The sequence below is a fragment of the Canis lupus genome, chromosome 24 (assembly GCF_048164855.1).
Source record: "Canis lupus baileyi chromosome 24, mCanLup2.hap1, whole genome shotgun sequence".
NCBI lineage: Eukaryota > Metazoa > Chordata > Mammalia > Carnivora > Canidae > Canis > Canis lupus.
The window spans coordinates 22,390,264-22,407,823 of record NC_132861.1 but is presented as its reverse complement, the minus strand read 5'-3'; the positions used below and the strand labels follow the sequence as shown (position 1 = coordinate 22,407,823).

The 17,560-nt window shown below is 38.1% G+C and overlaps 2 long non-coding RNA genes across 5 annotated transcripts in view; one reads left to right on the top strand and one right to left on the bottom strand.

Annotated features, from left to right (window-relative positions):
• LOC140615879 (uncharacterized) overlaps positions 1-8,199 on the bottom strand; it is a 48,980-nt gene extending 40,781 nt beyond the window's left edge. Inside the window, exons 1-3 of one of the 2 annotated variants that reach the window (XR_012016390.1) lie at positions 7,968-8,199; positions 6,155-6,330; positions 3,263-3,358 (exon numbers count right to left, since the gene is read on the bottom strand). This is a non-coding gene — a long non-coding RNA (uncharacterized lncRNA). The remainder of the gene's footprint in view (positions 1-3,262; positions 3,359-6,154; positions 6,331-7,967) is intronic. The other variant, XR_012016389.1, reaches the window with a different exon arrangement.
• A 34-nt stretch (positions 8,200-8,233) lies between these two features.
• On the top strand, positions 8,234-15,849 carry LOC140615880 (uncharacterized). Of its 3 annotated transcripts, none has more exons than XR_012016392.1 (3): positions 8,234-8,633; positions 9,059-9,255; positions 12,474-15,849. It is a non-coding gene; the product is annotated as an uncharacterized lncRNA (long non-coding RNA). The 3 variants fall into 3 exon arrangements; XR_012016393.1 differs by having other exon boundaries at positions 8,234-8,649; XR_012016391.1 differs by lacking the exon at positions 8,234-8,633 and adding an exon at positions 8,656-8,955.
• The last annotated feature ends 1,711 nt before the right edge of the window (positions 15,850-17,560 follow it).

Sequence of the window (17,560 nt, the reverse complement as noted above, 5' to 3'; positions counted from 1 at the left end):
TCTCTTGATTTGACAGCTAGTGGTCACTAGTCCTACTCCACTCTTGAGTTTAGAATGTGTATATTCCGGGATCCCTGGGTGGTGCAGCAGTTTAGCGCCTGTCTTTGGCCCAGGGCGCGATCCTGGAGACCCGGGATCGAATCCCACATCGGGCTCCCGGTGCATGGAGCCTGCTTCTCCCTCTGCCTGTGTCTCTGCCTCTCTCTCTCTCTCTTTCTCTCTCTCTCTCTCTCTCTGTGTGTGACTATCATAAATAAATAAATAATTTTAAAAAAAAAAGAATGTGTATATTCCTTCAAGCTACTTCCTCTACCACTAGCGTTCTCTGATTGTACTTGAACAGAAGCCTTATACTGTCACAAGTTCTTTGGGTAAATGTCCAAAGAATTTGGTTTTTAATTCATTTTAGAGATGGTTTCACTCAAGGTCATATCCCCTGAGCTATTTATCCAATAATTCTGAGAAGCTGCAAAACCAAACCAAATGTTTGTATGAGTTGTAAGATAGACTTAGTGGGGAAATGGTCAAATCTACTCAAGAATATGTGAACTTCCCCAGACACCCCAAAGGGAAAGTTAGATCCATATTTAGAGCAGTTGTTGCAAAATAGTTTTTCCCATCATATTCACTTACATGTTAAATGCTCATGGTTAATAGTGACCCAGCGAACTTTAGTTTCGGCTGCTAAAAGCTCTTTCAACTCTATAGGTTTCCAGCTATTGGGCTGGGAATTAAATATGTTTTAAAGAAACCAAATAATATCAACAAAATTTAAACCAACTTAATTCAAAATGTGACCCAGAGAAAGGATTCTTCTAGTATTCCCAAAGGTCTGTCACGAGTTATAAAAAGCCATTTCTAGGACATCCTTTCCTATAAGGCCACACTCAGAGATCCTACTAGTAGATGAGTTAAATTATATTCTGCTGGCAAAAATAAAGGGTGGCAATCCTATGAAATCTAAGGTAAGCCAATAAGTAGATCTACTTACCAATGAATTTATTCATTTCTATCTTGAACTGGATTACCCCAGAATATTATATTTCTCAGGGTATGGGCAGTTCTTTTAAACTTTTTTTTATTTTATAGATATGACAAAAAACCATACACAGTTTATCATCCTAACATTTAAGGGTTCAGTATTGTTAATTATACTCACAGTGTTGTGTAATAGATCTCTAGAAGATTTTCATCTTGCAAAGCTAAAATTCGATAGCCATTAAACAATTCCCCATTTCTCCCTCCCACTATGCCCTGACAACCATCATTCTAGTTCCTATTTCTTTGAGTTTGACTACATTAGATAGCTGAGATAAGTGAAATTATAAAGAATTCGTCTTTTTTTAACTGGGTTTTTTTCACATAGCATTATGTCCTTAAGTTTCATTCATGATATAGCATATGTCAGAACTTCCTTTTTATGAGGCCAAATAATATTGAATTGTATGTATATATACCACATTCTCTTTATACATTCATCCTTTGATGGACTTTTATGTTGTTTCCATATCTTGGCTATTGCAAATAGCACTGCAGTGAACATGGGAGTGCTAATATCTAATATCTTTAAGATTCTGACTTCAATTCTTTTGGATAAATACCCAGAAGCAGTATTTGGTAGTTCTATTTCTAATTTCTTGAGGGTCTTCCATACTGTTTTCCATAGGGCATGGGTTTTCTAACACACTTTTCTCCCTTCTGAAAAAACTTAGATACTACAATATAGTTGCCATCCAGCAAAAGAGAAAAGAGGAATTAGACCCATCTTTAAAAGGAAACATCGTAAGAGAACCAAGAAATTAATCTCGCATAGTGATCCTCCCAAAGGCCCATTTCCAAAGATCCTTATTCATGTTACTCATGACACTGATGCACAGCCGGGTTTGGCAACCATTGACTTAGGGTATAACATGGACATTTGTCACAGCAGACAGTGTCACAGCTATAACAGGCACAGGTAAGGCAGAGCTTAGACAAGGCCAGGTCAGGAATAGGTCAAACCAGATCAAGCAGGACAGAACTTGGTTTAGCAGTAGGCATTGGCTCCTTTCTGACAAAAAAGCAAGTGTCAGGGCAAGCAGAGCAGCAAAACAGCTACAGAGGATCAGATCTAAATGGTGAGCAAGTGATGATGAGGAGTCCAGCACCCTGGATAGCTCCTCATTGGTTAAAAACTGATACAAACAAGCCTGAGATCTCTCCAAGTTTATAAAATAGGCTCTAACCTCTCAGAGGCCTGTTTGCTGGTAATAATAATAATAATAATAATAATAATAATAATAATAATAATAATAAATAAAAATCTCACACATATACCAGCTATTTGTTCTTGTATGCTTATTCCCACCACCACTATCACTACCCCACTTTTTTTTTTTAATCTATATCAAATGGAAAGGACTCAGGACTCCAGCAGAGTGGAGATTAAAGAGGTTAGTTGTACAAAATTTATCTTCCCAGGGTGGTATCTTTCCTAGTTGAACACCAGATCCTGCCAGATTACTGTATTACTTGGATACAGCATTTTAATCCTATTTTAAAATGAATAACTTTCAATTATCTCTACTTCTTAGTTACTACTCAGTTATAAAAGGTTTATTTTTAAATTTTCTGTAAAGTTGCAAACCTGTTTCCAAGGTGGCTATGCTGAATTTGATCACCGTATTCAAACCCTTGGGCTGGTTTTACATGAAAATCATTACCACACAGCAGTGCTTCTCAAAGAGTGGTTCTCTAACACCTGCATCAAAATCACCCATGATGCTCATTACACATGCAGACTCCTGGCCACTGCACCAAATGTAGAAATCAGTGTTTCTGAGGTTGGCATCTAAGAAGCTACATGCTTAGAAAGGTTAGCAGGTGATATGTATACACAGTAATGTTTGAGGCCCACAGACATACAGGCTGGAATCAACTTCTACCACTTCTCATTTCACCACTTGACTCATTCAATAGCACTAACTAAAAAAGTTTTTTTAATTATACTTAAAGTTACAGTTGTCTTAGTTTTTTATTTGCTCAATAAATACTCATTGCACAAACATTATGAGTGAGGCACTTGATTGGGCTCTGGAGAAATACCAGGTAACAAGACAGAAATGTTCCTTAAAAGTATGGGGCTAAGTCTATCAGAGAAGACAATCAACAAATAATTTCATAAGTAATTGCTCAATTACAATTTTGACAGGTGCTAATAGGAGAAACAAAAGGTACTAATACCAAGGTAAATCAACTCAGCCTGGAAGTTCAGAGAGCTTACCTCTGGGAAGGGACACTCAACCAAGGATATGAAGACTAGATGGGAAAGAGCAGTCCAGAAGGAGCATTCCAGGTGGAAGCAAGCTGTGCCAAGGATCTGAGGAAGGAAGAACTATGGTGAAGAATTAAAGCAGTAAGAAGGCAACTACTAGAGTAGCCAAGGGCCAGATGGTTCCAGCCTTCTGAATCCCATTGAAGATTATAGATTTTATCTGGAAAATAGTAAGAATGCATTGGAGAGTTTTAAACACACACACTTTTTCAGTGAGTTCTGAAGCTGTGTAAATGAAGGAATGAACAGGGGCAGTCAGAATACAATGAAGGCTCAGGCAGGATTTTGCTCAATGACAATGGGCAAACCTATGATGCAGGGCCACCTTGGTAGTTCAGTGTCTGCCCGTGGCTCAGGTCATGATCCCCAGGTCCTGGGATGGAGCCCCAAGTTGGGCTCCCTCCTCAGCAGAGAGCCTGCTTCTCCCTCTTCCTCTGCCCCTGCTCCTGCTCGCTCTCTCTCAAATAAATAAATAAAATCTTAAAAACAAAAAAACCTATGATGTAGAAATCAAGCTTATAAGTGAATATGTTCAAACTATGTCTGATGAAGGTAGTGCCCTGGAACATTGTAAGGACCTTAAAAATCTTAACAACCTAATTTTACTAATTTTAAAATAGCTCTAACAACATATATTTGCCCTTTATAATCAGTGGCAGTCACTCACAAGAACAAAACTAAAAATGTAAATGGACATCCAAACTGCTCATTCCATCTCATGCCATGAGACTTTCTGTGGTTTGTGGCTACAACCCTTTGCCTCTCAAAGAAGTTAGATTTGGTTGGGGGCAACTCTCTGGCTGGGAGTGCCACCCTTATTAACATGTAAACTGTAATCATGGTGCAGTTGAGGAGCACAACAATTGGATTTTGAAACCTATTATTCTACAAAGTAAATACAGGCTTAAGTCAAAAGGCAATGTGTTATTTTAGAAGAGTCATCAACTACTATTTTAGTCAAAAACACATAGTGAGTAACTAGAAAGAAGTTTCAAAGGAAACAGAGTGAAATCAGTTTGGAACTTCTAATCTATATTAGGTCAGTTCTTTTTATCCTGGTCTATAACAAACAACAAAGCCCTTTACTTTCCATCCTCAGCACAGTGATAATGTAGCTTGCAACTAGAGCTACAAATCAAATTTTGGATTACATGCTATAGTCATTATACTTTGAAAACATGGTCAACTAGCACAGAGATTCTCTACTGATAGAAAAGTACTTATAGGAGATCCCTGGGTGGCTCAGCGGTTTACTGCCTGCCTTTGGCCTAGGGTGCGATCCTGGAGTCCCGGAATCGAGTCCCACGTCGGGCTCCCTGCATGGAGCCTGCTTCTCCCTCTGCCTGTGTCTCTGCCTCTCTCTCTCACTTTCTCTCTCCCTCTCTGTCTATCATAAATAAATAAATAAATCTTAAAAAAATATTTTAAAAAAGTACTTATAACAACCAGATTCCAAAAACAAACTTCACTTACTAAATCAAACTCTGTGAGGTTTACGTTTAATATGATTATAATCAAAAAGTTTGTTAAGCAAATTTCTAACGTAAACAAAATTAGAAGAAGAATGTATTAAAAATATTAAGATGTAAGAGTTTAAGAGTAATCACTGTAAAAACAATATGCTATTCATGAGTGTCATCTATTTAATACAAGAGGGCCAATGTGATCTCTAAAAAAGTTTCTGAATATTTGAGAATATGTAGCAAGTTTTTTTTCTCTTAGCCATAGTTAGATAATTAATATTCTCATTAATTAAATATGTATTAATATATAATCAATTATATATTACTATATAATTATATGCTAATTAAATTCATATGTATAGACTTCCTATGTATACTACAGATTACCAGTTCTTGAAAAGTTGGACAACAAAAATATTTCTGGAAAACTATCTAAACATAATTAAACCTTCTTTTTCTGGTTTATGCTTTAAATTTAAATACAGTAAAATTTTGATGTTCAGTTCTATGAGCCAGAATACAGAAATTCTTATAAACACCATCACACAGAGGATACAGAACAACTCCAACACCCCAAAGAATTCTTTCACATTGACCCTTTGTATGCAGACCCTCTCCCCACCTCTAATTTCTGGTGACCACTGGTCTGTTCTACACCTCTACAATCTTGCCTTTTTCAGAATGTCATATAAATGGATTAATGTAGTATACAATCTTTTGAATCTGACTTCTTTTCACTTAGCACAATTCCTTCGAGATTCATGCACCTTGGTGTATCTTCTTTCAATGATTCTCTAATTACTATTTTATAGCCCTCATCCCATTGATATAAACATTTACATATAAAGTTACAGACATGTAGAAAGTATCGGAGCTATGGTATACTTAGTTCTGTAACACAACTTAATTCTTCTTTACGTGAGTAAAATCTCCATATCAGCTAGCTTGTTTGCCATTTTTTTACTTCTAATAAAAGTATCATATAGGAAAGCAATGGTACTTATTTCATGGCCTATCACCCCTCGCTCAGGGATTTTCAAGGTTTCGTTATTGCCTATCAATTTAAGTCCAAATTCCTCCTCAAAGTACTCTCAGAGTGTGTTTTCAATCTTATCTCCACCAACTCCCTCAAATAACCCACTTTCTCACGAGACTGGGCTATTCATTTGTCCCTGATCCACTTCTTTCTTTGCAACATTGTGCCTACTTATTCTTCAAGGACCAATTCAAACGCCATCTTTGACATGCAGTCTTTCCTAATTCCTTTCTTTCTTTCCTCAAGGTTGCCCCCAAAGTGGATTTAAACTTGAGTTCAATAGCATGTTTGGAGAACTTTCTTATGGCATTGTTTATAACTGAGGTAAAAGAATCTACGTACCTGTCTTATTCCCTCCTTCTTCCTTCCTCTCTGATGCTTTCCTCATCCCCCACTGCACTGTGTGCCATCAGAGAAAGGTGTGATTTTCTAATCTTTGTAACACATATGGCATCCAGCATAGTTCACTTTCATTAAAGTGACACTAAAAAAATCCTATTACAAACAAATATCTGGCTCTAGAAGACACAAGAGAGAAAAGAGTAGACCTCTGAAAACAGACTGAAAAAGAAAAAAGATGGTACTTGTGACTATAATGCCACTAGGAAATTATTTTAAAGCATATTCCTGGTATAAGCATATGAAAGCATTTTATGAACAAAACTTTAAACTTAAAAAATGTGTAGTCTACTGGTATTTCATCTTCTGTTAAATAGGAGTCCTATATATTCAAGATTCCTAGCCTCCTTATAAGTCACATGTGGATCTTACTGAGACAAAATAGCTCTCCTCGCTGGAGTGACTCATGGAAGTTGGTTCACCTGAGGATCAGAAAAACGGCTACACTTTAGCTTCTAAAACATCACTTAAGAGTTGGTTGCCCATACCACAGTGAGTCATCACCCTCTCATGGTTCCACATGTGATTGTTCTGCCTCCCTCAAGCAGTTTATAAAGACTGTATAGGCAGGAATCACATCTTAGGCTCCTTTTTAAAAAGATTTTATTCAGGGATCCCTGGGTGGCGCGGCGGTTTGGCGCCTGCCTTTGGCCCAGGGCGCGATCCTGGAGACCCAGGATCGAATCCCACATCGGGCTCCCGGTGCATGGAGCCTGCTTCTCCCTCTGCCTGTGTCTCTGCCTCTCTCTCTCTCTCTCTCTCTGTGACTATCATAAATAAAAAGATTTTATTTAAATTCCAGTTAACATACAGTGTAATATTAGTTTCAGGTGTACAACATAGCGATTCAACATTTCCATACAATACCCAGTGCTCATCACAAGTGCCTTCTTGATTCCACTCCCCACACCACCACCACTTCCCCTCTGGTAACTATCAGTTTGTTTTCTTGTATTGTGTCCATTGAAACTCTCCCTGTCCCAACTTTCGTACCATGCCCACCACACATGCACACTTCATAGAAGAGACAAACTGTATATAAAAACCATTCTGACTCTTAAAACATTTGGGCATTTGAAATACAACCCCAGCCATTTCCCTATTTCCTAAAGGTACATTCAGCCCTGAGACAGTGCTACATCCTTCCTCCAACTCCGCTTCTCAAGCAGGGTTTAAAATGCTCAGCAAATATCAGCTTGGCATTTCCAGAAGATGACAACAGTCACAACATCAACAACTGCCAGAGAGAGAAGGGAACAATGCTCTAACTCCAGTTCTACTGCTAACCAGCTACAGGACCTTGTGAAAGTCTCCAGACTTCCCCGGGTTTGGGTTTCCTTGCCTATAAACTGACACATGGTATTAAGTTAGTAGAGATCTGCCTCACTCAAGTTCTGATATCTTCTGGTTCTAACATTGCGGCACTCTTACATGTCTAAGGACCAGATAAGACTTTCATATCTGGCCTTGCTCTTCATCCCTATGTTCCTCTTTAGAGAAAGCTAAGCACTAAGACTAAGCTCTGAGCTTTCTTTTCTCTTCTCTAGCCTTTGCTCGAAATAGAATAGTAGCACTCTATTCTGATAGCCCCACAGAGCAATCTTTAGTGTAAATAATAGGATGGAAAGAAAAGTTCTATTTCTTTTTGTCCTATTTTTAATGATTTCCAAGTTAGAAAACTGATGACAGCATGAAAGCCTCATCAATATTGCAGACACATAGCTCTCAGTAGCTCCAGATCTCAGTGTTCACAAACCTTCAATATCTCAGCTGTTAATAGACAATAAAAATTATTAGACCTTGAATTTATATTCAACAATCCCTGTAACATATCTGGGGCTCTACATGAGTAACTATTCTCTCTGGTACTCAAATCTCTCTCCAGGATGAACAAGGCTCTTGGGAAGATTCATTAACTCCTGCAGGTGCCTCTGGGGGGCTGTTTAACCTGCTGCCAGGCTCATGCCCCAGTGAGGGAGCTCCTCATTCCTTCTGTGACATCACCTGGGAATAAGAGAACTTCCATCCTCCTAGAGAGCGGTGGGGGGCACTCAAATGGCTACAGATGACAAGAGGCTCCTTACCTCCATATTTCATCAGCTCCCAAGCCCCACATACCCAAGGAGTAGTTCCTATAATTTGATAAACAGCCAAGTTACTTACTCTCCCCAGGCTCAGAAGCTTTTTTTATTTTATTTTATTTATTTATTTATGATAGTCACAGAGAGAGAGAGAGAGAGAGAGAGAGAGAGGCAGAGACACAGGCAGAGGGAGAAGCAGGCTCCATGCACCGGGAGCCCGATGTGGGATTCGATCCCAGGTCTCCCGGATCGCGCCCTGGGCCAAAGGCAGGCGCCAAACCGCTGCGCCACCCAGGGATCCCTCAGAAGCTTTAAATAAATCTATAAACTCAACCAAAAGTGTACGTGATCAGGGTGGTAAGAAGAAAGCAATCTGCTAAACATCCCTGCCCCTTCCTTCTGGGAACTTTTCAAAGACCCATCCTCAGTAGTTATAGGACAAAATGCTATATATTCAATAATCTACAATTCTTTTAAAACAGATGAAAGAGTTCTGATGATATAGAAACCTTCATAAGAGTAGTTTATTTTGGTAAAGGAAGTCGTGGTCTGTGCCAAGTGTTTTCAGTATACTATCTATCTAGTTTAGTTCTCATAATAACTACCACAATACTGAGGAGTTAGTATTTTCCCCAGTTTTAGAAATAAAGAACATCTCTAAAAGTAATAATAATTTGTTTATTAAGAATTTTAATGCATTATTTCATTTAGTCTTGATGACAGAACTCTGAGATGGGAGGATTCTATTCTTATCCCCATTTTACAGATGAGAAAAATGAAGCACACAGAAGCTAAATAATTTGTTGAAGATCACACAGCTTGGCAAGTCATCCCAGCAGTCTGGTACCAGGGCCTATACTCTGAACCATTAAGCTTCACTGACCAGTGAAGCAGGAAAAGGAAAAGTACAACTGCTAGATTTAGTAAATAAAAATATGACATCCAGTTAAATATGGCTTTCAGGTAAGTAATAATTTTAAATAAAAGATTTTTCTATGTAGCACTTGGGACATATTTATACTAAAAAATTACTGATTGCTTATCCAAATTGCAAATTTAATTGAACACCCTTTATTAAACTGACAACCCTGTGGGGAAGAGATGCCTAAGATGTGAGCCTCAGCCTATCCCAGAGAACTTTTTCATATCTGCTACCATATTTAATACATGTTTCTAAGGTCTAAATTATGTCCCAAACTCGGTCCTGGTGCTGGCTTTGGTCAACCCCTGAATTTAAAAAGCAAGCAGGCTTGAGCCTACATTGACAATAGAGATTTTAAGGCACTACGAATTTCAGTCCTTAAAAATTCTGTGCCTGGTTCATAAGAAAAACTTAAATAGAGACCTAAGGAGACATTACAAAAAAATTAAAGGATGAGAATGGGTCATTTATTTTTCTATGCAGAAATTCCATTTTTTCATAAATTCTCTCATAAGAAAAATTAGCAATGTTTTCTAAGTGTTTAAAGAGCCCAGTTAGGAACAGCGTCGTGGGTAGTGATATGGAGAAAATACAGGCAGACAATAAACAATCATTAGAAAGAGGCTTCAGATCTTCCTATGCCCTGGTAATTTACGTGCCACAGCCCTACCTTTAGCCAGGAAGATGATATTTAGATTTTTACTAATAGGATATGTTTGAACATTTACTTAAAACACACACTCTAGCAACTACAGTAAAACACAGGATTTTTTTTTTTAAGTCATCTGCTTAGAACTTTCGATGGCTTCTCTTTTGGCATTACACAGTCTGTATTCTTCATGATTATTTAGGTAAGTTTCAGTTTCCATATGGCTTGACATCACATGGGTGAATCAGCAGAAAACCAGCATCTTTATCACATTTCCTATTTACTGACAATCGTCCTAAATATAGCTGCCTTTTATACAACCATAAAAGCTTTCCTCTCCTCTGTTAGGACAAAACATTTTAGGGGAAGAAGAAAATCTTGGCAGGATCCTGGTGTTCAAAATAAGGGTAACAATGTACAGGTTTCACCTATGCTAGGGAGAGAAGTATTTTACCCAGAGGACCAATGATTTGACCCACAGTCAAATTTGCCAATTGAGTAGAATTCACTTAGGGAAACTAACCCTGGAAGGAGATTCAGATTATGGCTCCCCTGCTCAATAGCTTTATGATCTTCTACATCACTTTCCCTCTAAGCCTCAAGTCTTCTTGTCTTTAAAATATAAACAGTAATAGTGGCTACCTCACAGGGTTGTGAGGAATCAATGAGCTAAGGACTTAGTACAGTGCCTGGCAGCCCATATAGACACCCGATGAATGTTTAGTACTGTTAACACTATTGTCATTTGACACCAAACAACATACCTATGGGCCCTCTCACTAGCTTCTCAAAGAAAAAGCTAATTTTGCCCAATGGTCATGTCCCTTTTGATGGTTCAATTGCACTCTCAGGGTGACCAGGAGTGTTGGCAGGTGTAGCTACTGTATAAATGAATCCATCATATGTAAATATGTCTATAATTAGACTTTGTGTTCTTACGAAATAAGTTCTCAAGTCACAATTTGTACATTTCTTTTTAAAATCTGATGATTTGAATAGTTGTTTACACATTTAAACTCTCTAGACTAATTACTGAAAGAAACAGTGATTTTTTTTAAAGAAAAATGTATTTCCTTCCTAAGGCGTTTATTATTTAGAAAATAATATTAATTTTGAAAGATACTTTCATCCCAGGATGCCTGGATGGCTCAGTGATTGGGTACCTGCCTTCGGCTCAGGTCGTGATCCTGGGATCCGGGTAGAGTCCTGCATCAGGCTTCCTGCAAGGAGCCTGCTTCTCCTTCTGCCTGTGTCTCTGCCTCTCTCTCTGTCTGTGTCTCTCATAAATAAATAAATAAATCTTTAAAAAAAGTACTTTCGTCCCTTTGTCACTTAGTTGAATACTTCTTTTTCACACTAGTTAAATTAGACTTAAAATTAGATTTTAAAGCAAAAACAATTCTCTGCCTTTAACAACACTATTTAAAATGCAAATTACATTGCAGATAAAAAGAATTGAAATTTTTGTAGCTTAAAAATAAGTGGAATTCCAGAGTCAATATCATATAAATAGGTGTCCATCTGGCCAATCTTCATGATTGCCAAATTTCTTCTTTCAATTGTTTAGGTTTAACAAGAATTTAAACAGCTCCCTCTTGTGGCCTAAAAAGTCATCAGCAATCCAGAGTTTAGCCAACTTCTTACCTGTCATTTTATTCTGTGCACATTCACTTAATAAATTATATATTGTGTATCTGCTATAGTAGTGGAGAAGGAGAGCATAAATAGAGGGCTAGGATGGATGTGATTCATGGGGATGTGATTCATGTGGATATAGTCAGCTCCAAAGCTTCAAACTGGAACTCTTAGTGTGCATGCTGCTTCTAATTTAAGGGCTGTATTTCTCTAAAATGAAAGGTTGAGCTTTAGCCAACGCAGTTCATTAAGCAAATGGTTGCCTCCATTGACTGGTTGAGCTGCAAGGTACTCAGAAATCCTGATACCAAATTTACCTATTTTCTGTTGAAAAGCTTCAGATCAAAAAGTGTAAATGCAAAGTCCCCCTGAATACATTTTCTAGTAAACTTTGTCATGGTCCCTGAAACTTCATTTTAACCATCTGTTCATTCCAAAAATAGCTGAGGGCTGCCATGAGGTATGAGGCACTGTGCATAGAACAGACATGCCCCTATAATGCCCACAGCGTGGTGGGAAGAGAAGCATGAAGTACTCACACTGTAATACATCAGATGTGGCAGTTACTGCCTGTGAAAATGACAGGGAGACTTAATGGAACCAGGTATATCAGGAAAAACAGTTCTGAGAAATGACTGAGTAGATATTGGCCAGATTAAGGGAGGATGGGAAACTATTTCAAGTAGGAAAAATAACATACACTATAAAAAAAAAAAAAAAAAGCATCTGTCAAACTTGAGAACAGGGAGGTGCTTGACTCTTGAGGAACTGGAAGCACATAATGGGGCTGGAGAATGTGGCAGGAGAGGGTAGAGGGGCAGCGTCAGGCAGAAGCCAATCATGCAGGGCCCTGCAGACTATGTGTAGGTTTTGAGCATTAGCCTCACTGAGATATGCACCAGAAACCTATGAAATGTTTCAAGTTTCAAGTTCGTGACTAACACTACAATCTTTCTTTTTTTTTCTTTTTTTTAGGGTCCTGCTGGCTGCACATACAGACAGAATTGGAGGGAAGTCAGAGTGGAAGTAAGGATACTTCTTAACATTAAAACTGCAGCAGTCAGGCAAGTTTTGCCTTGACTGACTGCTGGCTGGAGCCTGGGTGGAGTCTGAGGAGAAGGCAGGAGGGAACAGGATGTTAGTAATATATTGCAAGATTACACTGACAGGATTTGATGATGAAATAAGAGTAAGAGGAAGATTTAAAGCTGACCCTCAACACAGCAAAGACAGTGATGATCTACACCTATACGCAAAAATCTGATGAATCTCACAAATGATGTCAAATTAAAGAGCCAGAGAAACAAACAGAAGAATACCTCCCTGCAGCTACCATCACCTCCTCTCTCTGGAACTGCTGGGTGACAGGCCAGGACCTATTCTGTGTCACCTTACTATCCCTAAGGCTGTCTGCCTTCCAAAGTCAAAAGAACCAACATGGAAAAATCAAAATGTAAGGTTTGAATAAGTAAGAGAAAAACCAACCAATGAAGACATTTATGTTTAACACCTTGAATGTTCAAGAAACTGCTTAGAGCAGGACACAAATGGGACATGCCTTCTCTAGCATTATTTTTAATGTAACATAATCTGAACATTCTGGTCTACAGATCAAGGGAAGTGAAAAAAAGAGAATTCATAAGTTATCTGTAAAGGCGGAAATGCTTAGTGTGAATATATGATGCAAGACCCTCTTATGCCAAAGGAAACTCTGAGAAATATTACTTTGAATTTCCTGCTTATTTTATCCCCACTGTATCAAAAATTTTTTAGCTGCTGGTATTAAGATCAAAATAGATTTTTTGGCCCCAAGCAGAAAGCTTCTAGTCAGGAAAACAAATGCCAGTCTTTTAAATTATCTGAGAGTTAGAATTAGTTTGAATAAGGAGCCTAAGTCTTTCAGCTGAGGAAAATACATTTGAATGTGGGAGATCACCTCAGGACATTGAGAATTTCCCACGGAAATATCCGACAAAAAGCAGGGAGAAAACAAAATTTCCAGTTGAAATGGGAAACAAAGTATGACGAGAACAAAGAGTTGAGTGTGTGCTTTGGTAGCTTAGTTTGGTAATTCATTTCAAAGGCAGATGAGAGGAAACTGCTTAAGCAAAATTGTCTTATTGTTCTGACAGTTCCCACGCTGAATCAGAAATCTTTGTCACCTCAATTCTATAAAGGAGAAAAGTTATCTTTATTAGGACAGGAAAAAAATGTTCTCCTATCCGCTTTAGGTGAAGTATGAAGTTGATCATTTTTAGAATTTGGTACATTTGCTTCATTTTTCATATTGGTCTTCAAGAAAACAAAAAGAAAGAAGAAGAAAACAAGACTATAAATCCTCAAAGAGAAGATAGGAAGATTTCATAAGCTAGAGAGAGACTAACATACCATGACCCCATTTTACTTGTAACATTGAACGTCGTGAGCTTGAATCTCTTATGCACTTGCTGATTTTAAGCAGAATCTCAGGAAAGCAGATCTGAGGGGAAGTAGACAACTGAGAGGAGCTTGCCTAATGCCCCTCCGGATTGCAGCCCCTGTGCCGCCAGCTGCTGGGAGTGCTGGTGGCTTAGGGCTCTCATTTGAGTCCCTCTCTGCAGATCATTCTCAGCTGAACAAAAGCCAGCTCACTCAAGGTCATGCTCTCTTCCCAGGCAGCCTACACCCAGTGACTGGTCTGGATGGTATATAAAAGTCCAACACTACCCCTGAAATTTAGAAAAATTCTAAAAGGCTTCAGTGTCAGTGCTCCCCATGGAGTCACCTTCATCAAGATGCCATTATGGTTCAACTTCTTCCTTGGCAGAGTCCTGCCGCTTTTCCTTCTCATCTAAAGGTGTAAAACTTGAAAGTACTCCCTGATGAACTATCTGCTGAACTCAGAGTCAGCTTCCCAGGGAACATAACTGGGATGTTGTCATTACCAGTGTTTTCATTTTATGTTTATTGTCTTACATAGAAGAGTGAGGGACAGGAGGTTCTTAAGCCTGACTCCTAATTAATCATCTTTCATCACTTTGGAGAATTCGAAGGATGGGGATTGCAGGACATTCCACTTAGGGAAACATTCAGAATCAACTTCATTTGATTACAAACCAAGGCAATTGCCAGTCTATAAATTAATCACTACAAAAACAAGGAATTAAATCATGATACTGCCCTCCCTCCTAAAATCCTCTCTTCCTCTGGCCACGAGGATGTGAAATTGTCTGTCTCCCCTCCTACCTTCATGACCAATCTTGTGTGCTTTTTATTCTTCTTTATTAATGAATAATAAATTACCCAAAGGTATGCACAAATTAGTGAAAGCATTCATTGTGATACACAGCCATTAAAATGTCTCCTTTCTCAACATTTCCATCAATGGTAAAAATAAAAGAATATCTGAGTAAACCATTCCTTAGTTAACAGCTATACATTGAACATCTCCTATGAACCATAGGTGGTTTAGAGTTTGGGAAAGAAAAATGAGAAAGAAATATCTCTTCCCTTAAGAAATTTAACATCTAGTACAAAGAGTTGCCTAACAAACCCAACACCTCTTTTTTTAAAACAAATATTTTGCGATGCCATCGTTATGATTCTGATATAAAATTCATAGGTAACTTACCTACAAATTCAAAAAACCAGTATAATGCCCTAATTATAATCTAAATTATAAAATATAATTGTAATTTATTTTACAATTGTAAAATATAAACAAACAAAAAGAAAGCAAGTAGTAATTTTTTTAAATATGGCTTGATATGTAGCTGCTATAACAATAATCAGATGCTATGCCTTACATAGCAGCACCCTTCAATCTTTATGACAACCAAATACTTCCCCAAAATTTCTAAAATGCTACCAGGAGTGGTTCTGCTTTCATTGAAAACTACTAATTTAATCATTTAAGAGAAGAGAAAGAAATTATTTCTATGAATTTGAAAGATGGCATCTAACTCTAATATTTCAAAAATAATGCATGGAACTTATGCATCTTTGTTCTAAACAGAATAAGGCTAGACATATTCAAATAACACCATGTTATAGGCTGAATGTATCCCAGAGAAATTCAAATGTTGAAGCCCTGTACCTTAGAACGTGACTGTATTAGGAGTTAGTGCCTTTGAAGAGGTGATTAAGTTAACATGAGGTCATTATGGTGGACCCTAATCCGATTAACTAGTGTCCTTAAGAGAAGATCAGGACACAGAAAACTCAGGCAGAAGGACAACCATGTGAGTATATAGTGAGAAGGCAGCCAAGTACAAGCCAAGGAGGGAGGCCTCAGGAGAAATTAACCCTGTGGGCACCTGATCTTGAACTTCCAGCCTGCAGAACTATGAGAAAATAAATTTCTGTTGTTTTACCCACTTGGTCTGTGGTATTTTGTTGTGGCAGCCCCAACAAACCAATACACATCCCTAGATGGGAGTTGAGATAAGAGATATTTCTGCCCTTAAGGCCTAGACCTCCAGCCCAGAAGTGGTAAAAGTGCAAAGGAAAAAGAAGGAAAAGGACTGAGAAGGAGCTCTTGAACAGAAGTTGAGGAGGAGGACGGCTGAATAGCTTTTGTGTTTAAGGAATTGCATTGCCTGCTCATTTAATTTAGCATTGTGTTCAACATTTGGAAAGAAAGGCATAATCCTCATAGAGAAGTCTATTAACAATAATTTCTGTGTCAAAGCAGTAAAAAGAGCAATTGTGAGCAAAAATCCAATTCTCAATTGCATTTTCAAAATGTAATGTATGTAAAAAATACACAAGGGAAATTATGCAAGTAAATGTCTAATATTTGCATGGTTAGCAAAAGTTTGCTCCTACAAAATGGGGACCAGATGAGATATACTTATTGTATAAATTAATAAGAATCCATCTGTAAAGGCTTGTTTCTCATTTCTGCATTCTGTTCTACCACATGTTCATTTTATGCATTAGTGTGATGTTATTCAGACCAGTGGACTGCCATTGCTTTCTGTGTATCTTCACCATCACTGCTGACTCACAATAGATCCGAGTTTAACAATGAAGAGATTTGTTTCTTACAATCAACTTTCCTATAAATCCTCACTCCTTGTTTGAGTGTTATTGCCAGGCTGCATTGTCTTCCCTAGTGTGTAAATAGTCCATATCAGCCACATACCAATGGAAGGTGTAGAGAGGTAAGGGAACTAACATATGAGTAAGAAGAATATAAATGCTACATAAACTGAAAGGAAAAAATGTTTGTTTTGTTGCACTCTTTTTTCTTCTCTGAATTTTTTTTTTTTACAGAAGCAATATTTATTAAGCCTTTACTATGTTCTAGACTCTGCTAAATACTGCAGAAATAACCATGAAATGTAAAAGGGCCATCAGGGATCCCTGGGTGGCGCAGCAGTTTGGCGCCTGCCTTTGGCCCAGGGCGCGATCCTGGAGACCCAGGATCGAATCCCACGTCGGGCTCCCAGTACATGGAGCCTGCTTCTCCCTCTGCCTATGTCTCTGCCTCTCTCTCTCTCTCTGTGTGTGTGATTATCATAAATAAATAAAAATTAAAAAAAAATAAAAATAAAAGGGCCATCACCTCCAAGAAATGATCATCTATCTGGAAAGACAACACTAAAATATATGAAGCAATTGTTGAGAGAATAATTAAGTGCCAAACTCTAAAAGATACTGATCACAGAGCTTCCCTGACTAGGACAACAGAGGTGAGATCAATCCTCAAGCACCAACAGCCAGGTGATTCATTCAACAGGATCATGTGACAGAAGCACACCCAGGTTCATGCTTACACCAGCTTCATGTTTACCATAATTGCAATGACACCTGTTGAAGTAAATTACATCATCAGCAAGCACAAAGGCATCTATCATTACTCCAATGTTATCTTGGCTTTGCTAACAATATTTGCGTCAGCATTTTCAATGATTTTATTATTAATTGGGTCATATTAAATATGGAGGGCAAGGATGGTAGATTTGAGGCAGCATCCACAAGAAAGAATCCTAAACCCTGAGTAAAGGCACTAGAACCCTAAACCCTGAGTAAAGGCACTAAGTAAATACCTTCTTAACCAGGTTTCCGGTTCCCATAGA